Genomic DNA, 13,762 nt, shown 5'->3' on the forward strand with positions numbered 1-13,762 from the left:
CCTGAAATTAGAAATAGGTCACACGTGATTGGCTGGAAATTCATGAAAACCAGACTTTATCTAATAGAGATGGATCTTCAGTTACATTGATTGTATATATTTATGTGTTTATTTAAAGGTCCATAGTGTAAGATTTAGGTGAAAGGGTTCTATTGGCTGAAATTGAATATAAAAAAACTCCTAGTGTTGTTTTCTCTGTTGTGGAATCACGTTTTCTTTCCCCTAGAATGGGTTCTTACATTTTCTGTTTGTTAAAGACTGGACAAACTAAAACCTTTTGAGTTTTTATGACAACTAAAATGCTGGAAGCTACTGACAAATACCCATCACAATTTCTTAAAGCCTACAAGAAGACATCTTAATTTGTGGGTTCTGCCCATAACCAAAAGGTAGCCTGTACATTTTACCATCACAATAAAACAAATTAAGAAACAGTGGAGCATAATGATTGAAAGGTGAGGACATTTGCATTTTTCTCAAAGTGACTCAAACAATTAATTGATTATCAAAAACATTGCACGTGTCATTTATTCTGTTCTGATCATTGGTTAATCGACAAATCATGTCGGCTCTCATACATTTTCAACCCCAGAAAACCCAACAAACAAGATTATGACAATGTGAAGAGCACTTTCAGTTTTCACTTCCCACCCAGAATTCTCACTTAGTCATGCTGCTCACCCCCCTGACGCCCCCTTAAATAATAATACTTAATGAATGTTGAATACAGTCTGTAGCAACAATCAAAGGAAACCAGATGACTGTTAATCCCTTAACTTTGAAAGCTAATAGTGTAAAGGCAAATGAAGACTTAGGTTTTCTGTTAGATATTTGTTTTAATATGTGTAAGCAGACCATTAATGAGACATGTCAGTGTCACCTGCAGCTGCTTACGTTACATGGCCTTGTCTGATTTTATTCTGAAATTGCTTCACTAAAGTGCCCGTCAGTCAAATCAGCCAATTAGAGTCTCTTGTCTGTACTTCCGGACTGTGATCACAGACCTGAGTGGAGCTGCGTTATAGCTGCAGAGGCTTATCTGCAGAGACTGACAGCGCTGAGCTGCTGCTATACTCACAGTTATATAACCAAGCCAGAAATAATCGGGTCGAGGAACTCTGACCCTTAATGTGCCTTCATTAACAGTTATCTCGTATCAAAGAGCCTGCAAAGTCAGAACAAGACTTTATTTTGTACTTAGAGTGGCGTTGATAAGCGTGTGCTTCAAATTTCGGTTTTAAAAGTTAATTTCATAATAAAAGTTGAAAAAGAAGACTGTTTTTTCTGGTAAATTTCACATTAAGAGATTTATTGGGCATTTAGTGGTCACAATCCGAGTATTTAGTCCTTGATTTACAGTTGAAAATATGAGCCTGAGCTATTGACGTAATACAACAAGCAGGATGTGTTAGACTAGAATGATAGTTTCCATTCACCTTTCACCCATGACACAGAAATCAATAATTCATCATCCACTTTGTGTTTGTCCTTTCACTAGAACCAGAAAATAAGCCAGTGTTTGATCAGTTGTGCACTCAGGTAGAATACAGTCACACATTTCTGGATTCAGCCCAGAAGAAGAGAGCAGCAGGATATTTATCAACTGTGGAAATTCATCATCATCACCATGGATCATTGGTTGGATCCAACAGTTCTATAGTCAAGCTGCATAGCTGTAGTTATCCAGTGATAATGCCCGGTCGGATATTATTTCAGCCCCTACCCTGAAATCATCAACAGATTTGTTACATTCCTTAGTCAGACAGTGAAATGGCATGCATGACATGGCAGACAGTTTTTTTTAGTGTCCAAGAGAGGCGATGAAATCAGGACAGTTCAGAGTAATAGAGACTGGTGAAAGGAGGGAATAACACATATGACTCATGCATGAAGACGTAAAACATCTCTGCATTCCTAACATTCTACATATCACAGAGATAACAGCACGAATAAAGCCAAGAGAAGCAAATGAACCAAATAAGGAAAAAGTAATGTATTGACTGGATTACAGGATAAGGCCAGACATATTCTACATGTTTATTATTGTCAACAAATCCTACAAAAAGAATAAAACCAAGAAAGAATTGATCCTACTAACAAGTATTATATTTGTAGCTGAAGTGTACAGTACACAGAAGCACTTTCTGGTTATAAATGTTGTGGCTGATCAGTGCAATTTACTGTACTCTGTTTTATTAATGCTAAATATTATTATTGTTGTTATTATTATTGTTATAACCGTTAGATATGTTTGCAGAAATGGACGGAGCCTTCTGTCTTCTGTGATTGACTGATTTATTTGATATTTGGTTCACTTCAACTTGAACTTGCACCATCTTCCAGCCACAAAATCATGTCTGTTTATACTCTCTCTTAAATTTAGTCAGAAAGCAACAAGTTGTTCTTCCCCTCTGGTTTGTGTCGACAGGCCTTCTGCGAAATGCATCAATCCACAAACTGAACTAGAGCTTTACAAGGCAGGTTGATAGACACTGACTTCAAAATAAAGGCAAATTAAAGTTGAATCCGCACTTCATGGCAAAATATTTCTTGGAATCTAGCAAATGTCACAAAGAAGTTTTTATGAGTGTATGTAAATGAAGGTGATTTGAGTAAGTTGATTAAGAAGACCAGCTCACCATTTGTATGTGGGATCAGTGTGTCTTGTTGCAGCTGTCCTCACAGGAGAGATTTGAGCACAATCAAATACACTCCGTCCAACAACGAGGTCACATAGTGAAAATTTTGGCCAGACCAATAACATTTTGGGACACTGCGTGCTCCACTTTAACTTTACCATCAAAAATGGGACAAGATGAAACGGAAGACACTCTCTAGAATATTGCCGCTGTGTGTGTCACTGTGACATAAAAGTCAAAACCCTCTAGAAATGATGTCGTCAAACTAGGCCAACATACATGCAGCCGCAAAGTGCATTTTATTTGAAAAAGTCCAATTATAGAAAAAGGCTTATTTGGAGTCTGGACAGCCGCTGGGGGAGGAGACAACAGCATTGTGTACTGGAGGTCTTTGAGGCCTGCGTGATTCTGGGTTGACAAAAGAGAACAGCGGAGTGACTAAGAGGAAATACCTTTCATCGGACTGACAAGCTCCAAAAGAGTCACAGGAAGAGGAGAAATTTGAAAAGATATAGCACCGCCGAGAGCTACGGTCACAGGGGGACAGCGTCCAGCCCTGACTCACCCACTATTCACATGCCATTCAAGTAAAGTGGGACAGACAGGATAACCCCTGCTCTGCAGCTCTGCGCTTTGAGGACAAGAGCTTTTGGAAGTTGTGTCACAGGAGGAAAACATTGATTGGATGTTTCCTCGTTGTAGAGAGTACTGAGGTTGTGAGGAGAGTTTGGGATCTTGTGGTTTGGCAGTGGATCTCTCTCAACTTCCTGGGTGGCTGCTCTGACAGACAGGAAACACCTGTAGGCCACTGAATGAAATACAGACTGTTAGTGAGTAAACAGTGGTCAGTGGTCTTTTTAATGGGATTATGGATCTGAATTGACTTGCTATTATGTAGCCTGCTAAATTCTGAACATCAGAGACTGAACAGTTAGAAATTATATTCCACCTCAGTGAGACAGGTATTGCTTGTTTGGGTGACATTCTCATCTCCACCCCAGTTGAAAAGGAAATGAAATCGAGTGGCGGAGCTTTCATTAATCGTTCAGTCAGTCCACTCATATGCGAAGTCAAGACATCAGAGAGGGAAACACAAACATGGCCCTGACCCATGATCCCGCTCACATTGGGACTCCCCCTGCAATAAAATATGATGAACGGTCAGTAACTTCCTCGTCCGGCGGGCCAAATGCAACCACAGCGCTCGCTGCTCAGACACAGGGTCCCCCGCTGTACTCTACTGTACATATTTGGTGCGTAAGCGGTCAGGAAACCCCACAAAATGACTATGTTGTATTACTGCATGAGACAATGAGACACCAGGCCTAACCATAAGCATGGGCACATGACAGCATGGAAATAGCTTTGATGAATTCCTTTAGGTTGAGAGAATGCCTAAACAGGGTTCCATACTGAGCACAGTGAAAAAAAATGTCTGTTTGGTTTGGTCATATAATGCTCCGGGAAAATTCCTCTGGACCACGGTCATCGTCCCAGCTATCTGCGACATGTTTAGCAATTTAAACAAAAAAGTAAAAAGGGAGAGGAATTCTTTTTTTATGTGTGAAAATATGCAAAGCACCTTTAACTACAATAATCCAAATCTATCATTAACGGATTAATGACTATGTGTGATGTGAGAACTGTGTTTGCCCCATTAAATGCCTCAGGGAGAGTTAATATGGAACTCATAAGCCGTTTTCAGACATGACCTCTGGGTAAAATCTGGAGAATTGGATATACATGTTTCATTTTATTCATCTGTCCGGTGTTAAAAGCATCATCAACCCCCCCACACATCGAATTCTCCTGGAATAGGATAAAGTCTGTAGAAACTGCGGAGTGTCTCATTCGGACATTTGCGTTCACACATGCACCTCATCTGGTGAATACAGAGGAACTGCGGAGTCCGGTGCATGTCTGAAAGCAGCTCTAGTAAAACTGGAACACATTCAGAAATCTGTAAATGGCCAGTGTTTCCCTGAAACCTGAGCAGTGGAGGGAAGGTGTGTGTGGGAGAAGGAGAGAGAAAGTTAATTTAGGGAAGATGGTTCAAGTGAGTCATCAGCAGGTCAGAGGTCAAGGGTGTTAAGAGAGGGTCCACAGGATGTTGACGTCACACACTGGTGGGTGGAGGGACTCTGGCAGGTTTAAATTTAGAAATTACATCACACTGCCAGGACACCCCTGTCAGTTTTTCCCTGTTGTCGGTCGAGCATACGTGCTGTAGATTACAAAACCATTTCAGAGCTTTGTTATCTACCCATGATGTTTGGTTTTATGAGTGAGTCATTTAACCTCATACAGAAGAGCTCAGAATAGAAAGTGTGTGGTAAGAGAAAAGTGCCACAGAAATGACTGTTTAAGATTTCCAAAAAAAACAAAGGATTCCTCTGAGTTCTGTGGATTATGACAAAGGATTTATCCTGTTCGACCTCTTGATTGTTGACATGTCCCTGTGCTCATTTTGTCTATTTGTTAGCTTTGGGTTTAGCATAGTGTAGGTAAGTGTGTGGAGAACTGTGCCTCTTGTACAATGGATTTTGACGTTTCAAAGCTCTGCTCATTTGTATTTTTTCATATGTACCCCACCCCACATGGCTGTTAACCCTCAGTTTTTCATCAGAGGCAGATATCTCCCTCTGACGGAGGTGGAGACCAGAACAGAACAAAGCAAATCTTTCACTCAGTTACATACAAAGTCAATGCAAAGACGCAAATAGATGCAAAGACAAGATGTTTGCGTCATTCGCTTCAATATTTCAAGATGAAGTATTTGAACTTGCGTGAGAAAGAAAACCTGCGTGATGTGATTGCAAAAGCTAATCAGCATTGAGAAGCATTGAGACTCGCTTGAGACAGCATTGAGACTCGCTTGAGACAGGTCCTGGCACCGACATGAGCCAGCAGGTTCTCAAACTGGCCCCTGGTCAGCCTCAGGTGCTGCTGGAAATGGCAGTCCTCCAGATGCAGCTCCTTGATGTGGAATTCTCTGAGCTGTGTGAACATCTGGATGGACCCACACAATGGCACTGGCTTCCCCAGTGTTCCTCTCATCAAGGCAAATTTTTTTGTGGAGTTTTACATTAAAAAAATCTATAAAGATAATTTGTGGAACAAAAATATACTGTATGTTTTTCATTCATATCCTTTTGACAAACTTGTGACCCCTTAGATATGTCTAGGGATCTCTCTCCACTTTAGGAGCCACAGTTTCAGATCGCTAAAACATTTTTTTATTGACGTCATGCGTCTGCATTTGCTACGTTGTCGACAAAATGAAAAGAAAATACTGAAATCTCGACGGAGAGATCCCACATACTCCACCAATGTTTGTTTTGAGTAATGATAAACTGTTGTGGGGAGAACTCCCTTGAAACGTTAGTCTTTTGGATGGCTCAGTATTTCTGTGGGTAGAGATGAACCTTCCCTACAGCTGAGAGCAGAGGGTGTTGGTTTTGTTGACCAAAGCTGACCGTGGTTTACTGTACAAACCACAGCAAGAGGTAAATCATCCCACATGTATTTTTATGGCTGGAATCCCCCATTAACCAGACATGAGACTCTACACAAACATTTATGCTCAGTGTGGAAAACCAGTCACTTTATGCAATTATTTTTCTTGCTGGTAAGAAGTGCATAATCTTGTTTAGATAGCGCACAATAACAGCGTCTTTGTTCGGAGGATCTTGTCCCGGTATCTGAGTCATTCTGTATCACTAACACTCGACCCTCTGTTCTGTTTGATTCTCCTGAGTTTCATTTAGAAATAAATAAGTGCTGAATGAATGCAAACGCCACAAAGACTTTATAAAAGCTGCTTTCTCTTGAGGGACCCCCCCCCTCTCTGTGTGCTGTGATACAGTGCTTATATCATGTCCACATTTCCTTATAGTTTTGGAGCCCAACCTGAGGGCGGAGGCCCCCTATAGGAGTCACAAGACATATTGAAGGGGTTGCAAGATTCTTTCAGGACTAAGTAACAAGAAAAATCTAAACTTTGCAACACAAAATTGCATTTATCTTACTTTATTTTTTAATCTTTGCTTTTCCTAGTAAAGGCAACACAACAGTTCAACAGTTGCTTGTATTAACATTCAAAATTGTTTGTGATGTTATTGAAATATAAGAACTGTTTTCAGTCATTGTTAAAAAGATGTTGGATGTTGGTTGTATCTTAACTTGACAAATTTCAAAAATATGATGCATAGTTGAGCCTAGGGCCAAGGATGAACTGATTACTTTTTTTTTTGCATGGATAGCATTACAGTGTATAAAGTTTGCATTGACATAACATGATGATCCACAACTCCTGAGTCATTAAGCAAAAATTGTCTATTTCACACGATTATAGAATATTCTTCAATTATATGATTATCTCTAGCAAAAACAAACATATCCATGAGTTTGCTTGTTCAAGTTCAATACCATTTTCATATACTCACCACTTTGGCACGTTTATTTCAAGATACCCAGCAAACTACCAATAGACTGCACTCGTAAGACAATGAGCCTAACTCTGTTTAGAGTTTGCACAATTCATCCTTGCACAAAGTCCAAAACAGTGTTCTCCAAAGAATAGCCGTCAACCAGGGGTGCAAATACACATGAGGGCTTTTATAATTTGCTATAAGAACATATCTGAAGGATTTTACAGCCTGAATCAAAGTATTTGTTATAACTAAGGGTCATTTAGTCGTGGCTGTAATGTTGCTGCAGCGTTCCACACATTCCTGCTGCTTGCACAGCCGGTATAAATACAGATTAGGTTTGCCACATCCAGCTGTTCCAAAACATCTTCCTCCTTGATGTTCCTCCTCTTTCCTCCCAATGTACCATGTCTTAATTGAAAACAGTGGCGGCGCTGACATTTGGGCTGAGCCGTGGTGTTCACTGTGCAGAAGCACGCCTTTCCTTCCTCTGCTGTCAAAAAAGCTGCTGACACCTCTACCCCTGTGTATCCTTTCATTTACTGAGCCTTATAAGGAACAGAGCAGGGAACATGTCCTAATACAGAGTGTCTTAATGTTACCGTCACATATGACTTTCGAGTCAGTGAGTCAACAACACCTCCTCGGCCTCAAACCTTCGTCCTTCCACTGTCAAAAATATTCGCATCGTAAAATGAAAAATTAAATTCATGGAATTTTCTCCTCCTGTTGTATATGTTTCCACACCTGTTCGTTTGTTTAACTAAAGAAACTAAACGGATTTCCACAAAACTTGGGATGGGGCATGGGTCATATGGGAACCCATTACATTCCAGAGCCGAGAATTCTTTTCACTTTTTTAAATTTTTCAACATTTTAACTGTTTTCCCAGAGAATAATTCATGGATCTTGGCATGTGGCACATTTAGGGAAACATTAGTGAGTGTGTGAAATGTGGCGCAGCTTGATTGAATCTAAGCGGACTGCTGGGCTTTAGTGGGGGCACGAATCTGTGTATCTGTCTATGAATTTGTGTGTCGTGTGTGTGTTTCAATTGTGAGAATGAAGTGTGAATCTTTTGGAGGTAATTTGGTGTTATGGGTTTTGAAGACCTTTAAATGCCCCATGTGATGAACATGTTGAAAACCTGCAGTCAGGTAAATTGAGTTTACAGTCGGAATGTTTGTTCAACAGTTTAACTTTTCACTTGCTGTTTTGAAGCAGCTTGATACTAATTTTAATGAATGAGTTGAGTAATTTTTTTGGGCAATGTTACATGAAACTGTGGCAAAGCACCTTCTGAACCCCAGTGTAATTTTACTTGAAGCAGTCCATCTGCTCCATTAAAGCCAGACTAATAACACAATTTTATATCTGATGAACATGTGAAACATCCAGATTCCTTTATTCTCTGTGGAAACAGGATATTGGGGTGGGACACGAGGCAGGAAGGAATTATTCAAGAAAAGAGATAGCGTAGACATTTTCTTGGAAATCACACAATTACAGGGAACTGAATATGTTGTGTGATTCTGCATGTGTTTTTAAAAAAATGAGAATTTCCCCTAGTACTTCCTCTGTGGTATGATAATAACTCGACTTTCTGCCTGTTCGTAAACAAATGTATCCGTGCAGGTTTGGATCTATCATTGGTTTTGTCAGTATCATGAAGCCTGACTGAATGATTCCATAGGATAGAGAATCCAAAACTGCACCCAGCCACCTCATTTCTTCTCAGCCTTTTTCCGAGACCTAATGCTGCAGGAGAGTCTGGAAAATGGGAAAGAAACATCGCTTTTCCTTTTAGACTGAGAGGAATGTGGCACCGTGTTGATGGTTTTTGCAGGACTGGCTAGCCTGAAGCTCGGCTGCCCTTTTCCTTCTGAAGCAGGAATGTAGGTTAGTGAATTGATTAGCGCTAATAAGGTCTGTCAAGGTCCCTATTACAGCACGGCCGCAGAGAAGCTGGACTCAAATAGCTCCTCTTTAGTGCAGTCTGGACATGTACTTAACACAGCCTTTCAGAAGAACCTGCGTTTATGTGAAATGAATGGACTGGACACAAGTAGTGGCTGTGTTCTCTTATTAAATCATATTAGTTAAGCAGCTGTAATATTCACCACCCGGGAGATTACTGAGATATTACTCAGTAATTCTCCCATGAGAGCACTTTCTGTTTGAGTATTCCTGAAGAATGCATAAAGGGGGATTTGTAGGTGCTGTAAGGTGCAACTGTGTGGCACGCATGTAAATGCTAAATCAGAGTTTGTTCGAATCTCGAATTTGTACGAATCGTTAAGTCAGACGTTAAGTCAGAGTTTCTCCTGGTCAAACATTGTTTAGTGTGTGTCTTGGAATCGATTGGTTTGTAGAAGGTTGTTCATCTGATGTCAGTATGTTTGGTAAAAGTCTCTCTACCTGAATGGAGAAAATTAATGAATCGGTTCATTTAGTCAAAGTCTTTATGGTGTTACCACCAGCATCACCAACTTCACCTGCAGTACTTGACATGAGTTCTGATGCACCAAATTAACTTTAAATGGAATGTTGTCTCAACTCCCTGCAATCGTTCCGAATGTCCAAACTCTCCAAAAAGTGTTTTCACACTGATCTTGACTGAGCCCACCTCTTTTGGTCAGACTTAATTTTGGTCTAATAGTCTGGACCGAGGCACCTTTCATACCTGTTGCTTTGGTTCACTTCACTAAAAGGTCCAATGGTCCAGACCAAAATAAGTGGGTGTGAAAGCCACCTCATTCTGAACAATCTAAAAACGTTTTAGTGACTCGCTGTAGATGGAACCACCGTTTATTAGCAACATATCATCCCTTATTTGAAAACGTCGAGATTAATAAATAAAGCAATACATTATAGCATCATAACATTATTCACAGCTTGTTTTCGGACTGACTAAAACGAAAGTGTTTTATCTGGAGAGAAACAAGATGCTGTACATTTCCTCCTGTCCTGCTCAGTTAGCAAGCTGTGATGAAAAAGCATGTGGCTTGTGACCACTAGAAGATCCCACCGACCATCTCTGTCACCTCTCCGTCAACACCTCGGTGATGTCAGGAAGCGTTCCACCCTGGAAACTTCCATCCTCTGGAATAAGTTGTGTTTTCCAGACGTCTGTCTTCCTCATGGAAATACACCAGGACGGAGTAATGGGAGCCAGATGAGCTGAAATTCCACAACAATAATTACCATGGCCAATTAGACAGTTTTTGCTGTGCACAGTTTAACACAATGAGTTTCTACTGTTAGTTGCTGTTTTGGGAGCGGATGTTGGTCCGAGAGGTTACCATGACAAGTCATAAATATCTATTATGGGGGCGTGTGGAGGAACTACTGCGTGTGTCATGATTTTGTGACTCTTGGTTTGAGAACATGTAAAATTTCCGTCTGGGAGTTTGGTCGGGAAGTGTCCTGTTCCCTTGAAACTCATAAGAATAATACGAATCAGCATATGTACATTTGTGATTTTTTGCTACTTGAAAAATACTACAAGCAATAAAATATCAAGTATAATTCATACTAAATAAGTGATGTCACACATAAAATATAAAAACCGGAATGATCCTTAGTAGTTATTATGAGGAATGTGGGACATGTTTAAACTTTAAATATCAATAGATTGTTTGTATATTTTCTTATTCGTTTCAAATTGACCAAAAAACAACTCTTTGAACCTACTTATAGTGATTTTACAACCTAATTCTCTCTGCACGTACCTCCTCGCTTTTTTGGATTGGTACCATTAGTGAGCTTCCCTTGTTTCCAGCCTTTAGGCCAATGCTAAGCTAATTAGTTCCTGGCTTAAGCCTCATATTTAGTGCACAGACATAAGGTAGCAATTGTCTTGATCTTCTCATCTTACTCTTGTCAGGAAAAGGAATATGATGATTTCACAATGCTGAATTATTGCATGTGTCTGTGAACGACTCGATAACTTTAAGATCCACCCATTCATCTGTTGTAAACCATTTGATGGCATATACGTACCTGTTTTGACACTGACTCATTCCTGTAACCATGACACACTTCCCCTCCTGTCCAGTGTTTACTGAGCTGTATATGAGATTTGAAACACTGCTCCTCCACATGTTAATGTGGAAAAAAAAAAAGCAGCTCTGCAGTTCATCCTGAGCTGTTGTACCTGGCATCACAGTATAAAGTATGTCTGTCAAGGGACTTTTATATCAATAAATCTTTATTCCCACCTATATACTTTGTACAGCTCTGTAGTGAAAGGTTAGATTCCTGCCTTCATTTGAAACAACTCAAACCTCCACACACACACACACACACACACACACACACACACACTGAAAAGCAGCAGTATCCATTCCGCTCAGGTGTATGGATTCAGTCTGCTACTTAGCAGGGACATGCACGATACACATTACTGGTCTCCATGGGCTCACAATAATCCACAGGCAGGGTTTGATGTATGCATGCCGTCTTTGGTCCCACTGTGGTTGGACTCTCGAAAGGTATTTTGGGTCGGGGTCCCCTGCCCTCGTCGTCTGCCCAAGCCATCGTGCCTTACGTCTTCTCCTTGATGTGGCAGATTCGAGCGGCCATAATAAAAAATTAAGAGATCATAAATGCTGGATTGATGCACCATGTGTTTTGTTGGATGATGCATGTGGTCTCGAGGAGAAGTTTACGTCCAACACTCAATACAGGTTTTCCTTGGATAAAATATGAGACCCTTATATGGTTGGCTTTTTGTTTGATACTATAGTGGACTTTTACATTATTTTATTGTACTATATAAATTAAAAGTAGGCAATAATACAGTTTATATGGTCCTGTATTATCAGACTCCTTCAGGACTAGGAGGGTTATTTATCAGAAGTTGGCATTCTGTTTAGAAGTACACACTTCTTAAATCATGACTACATGACTATATTTCAGTCTTTGATTTGATTTAGTAATTCAGTGTAACGCAAAAGACGTTTGTTTGATTACCTTCCAAACTTTAGATAAAGTGTTTGCAAGTGGCTCCATGCCCCCAAGTAGCCAAACACTGCTTTGATGCTATAATCATTGATTGTGTATATTAGCCCACAAACTCACAGTTTGACAAGTGCTGGACTAGTTTATAAAGTAGGGATGGATTTATTTGTGTTTTGTTTAATTTGTGAGTCTAAAGGACGTCACACTGTTGGGACCTCCAAACATGTCACCAGTGGATTCAGTCCTGCTCTCACACTTAAAATTTCCACAGTGGGATTTGGAAACTTTAAGTCGACTGCAAAGGTTTTTTAGCATCGGAATGTCACATGGAGGTGTTTTGATTTTAGGGACGCATGATTCACCTCAGACACTGACCTGAGCGACAATCCTGTGTGACTCACTCCAACAAGCTTTTATGGCCAAAAGGAGGGGATGTCTGCGGGGGTGGATGGGCTTCCCCGAAGTATTTCCACCATGTGCCAGGCCTGGTCGTCTGGTACATTTGCTGTAAATGAAGTGAGCCTGTGTTACGAAATAAAACCTAGACTGGTGAAATCACCCACCATATAATTAGCTTTTTTAGCATGTGACTTCTTAACGTCTTTACCACACTAGATGCCTTTTACAGACTTCTGCTGGGAACAAAAGGCCGAGTGGCGCTTACGCAGCTGCAATGAAACGGAAAGCGGAAGTTTTAAACCAGAGGTTCCACATCTGACGGCTCACAGGCTCAAACGGCCACCAAGATGGTTTTCAGGGACATAATCTTGTTTTGTAAAACAATCTCATAAAGAATATTAATTACTGTAAAATAAAGACTCTTCTACAATGGCCTCTATGTCTGAGGAAAAGCTTACAGACACAGTTCACTGCATTGACACAAAAAGTTCCCTTAAGCCCCTTTTCCATTGATCAAAAAACCCACAAATGCTCAAACATCTGACTTTTGTCTGCAATGGGTATTCACTACTCAGTAGACACAGGTTTTTATCAGCTCAGACTCTGAGCGGCAGTGATGGAAACGTTACAGCCGGGTGAACTTGCTAATTTGGCAAGAAAGTGAGGTGAGTGAGCACTCAGAGAGTCAAACTCCTCTCCTGACAAAGGAGTCAATCACCTTTTTAGTTTTTAGAAAATCCGGCGTACACCTTCTATTTGGCTGAAAAAGAGGTATTATGCTGTGCCACAAAGAAAACAGGGGAAACTAATAGGGAAAATAAACTACTAAAATATTAAAACTTATATTTAGTAGTAATCAACATCAACTGAACGTTCTTTAACCCTTATTAACCCGTTCATCATACAAATATGTCTTTTGAAAAAACACAACGGGCATAATCTCCATAGCTCACAAGCTTGTTAATCCAAAGCGGCCAGGTTTGGAAGCTCATAGAGCATTTTTCCCTCTTTGTAACTGCTTAGTGAATAAAGTGTTATCGGAGGTAAGTACCATAGTACAGTCGAAGTAGAAACTTACGTAAACAAAGGCATTTGAATATTTCTTTAATCTTTCCCTGATAATGCAACATCAGTAAAGGTGACGGTGCATTTTTGTGGTGTGAGAATCAGTGGAGAAAACACCGGTGAGTGCATGTCTGTGTCTGATGGTCCAGTTTCGTCAGGGGCAAAGGATGTGGTCAGCTCTCCCCAACATGTTTAGTGTCTGCCGTCATTGCCACGCTGATGGGAATGGCTGGAAAGAACATGTTCAGACAGAGTGGGTGGCTGCAG

General features: G+C 40.4%; 1 protein-coding gene across 1 annotated transcript in view; it reads left to right on the top strand.

Annotated features, from left to right (window-relative positions):
• syn3 (synapsin III) overlaps positions 1–13,762 on the top strand; it is a 91,496-nt gene that overhangs the window by 60,192 nt on the left and 17,542 nt on the right.

Source organism: Paralichthys olivaceus, chromosome 23 (genome assembly GCF_024713975.1).
Source record: "Paralichthys olivaceus isolate ysfri-2021 chromosome 23, ASM2471397v2, whole genome shotgun sequence".
NCBI lineage: Eukaryota > Metazoa > Chordata > Actinopteri > Pleuronectiformes > Paralichthyidae > Paralichthys > Paralichthys olivaceus.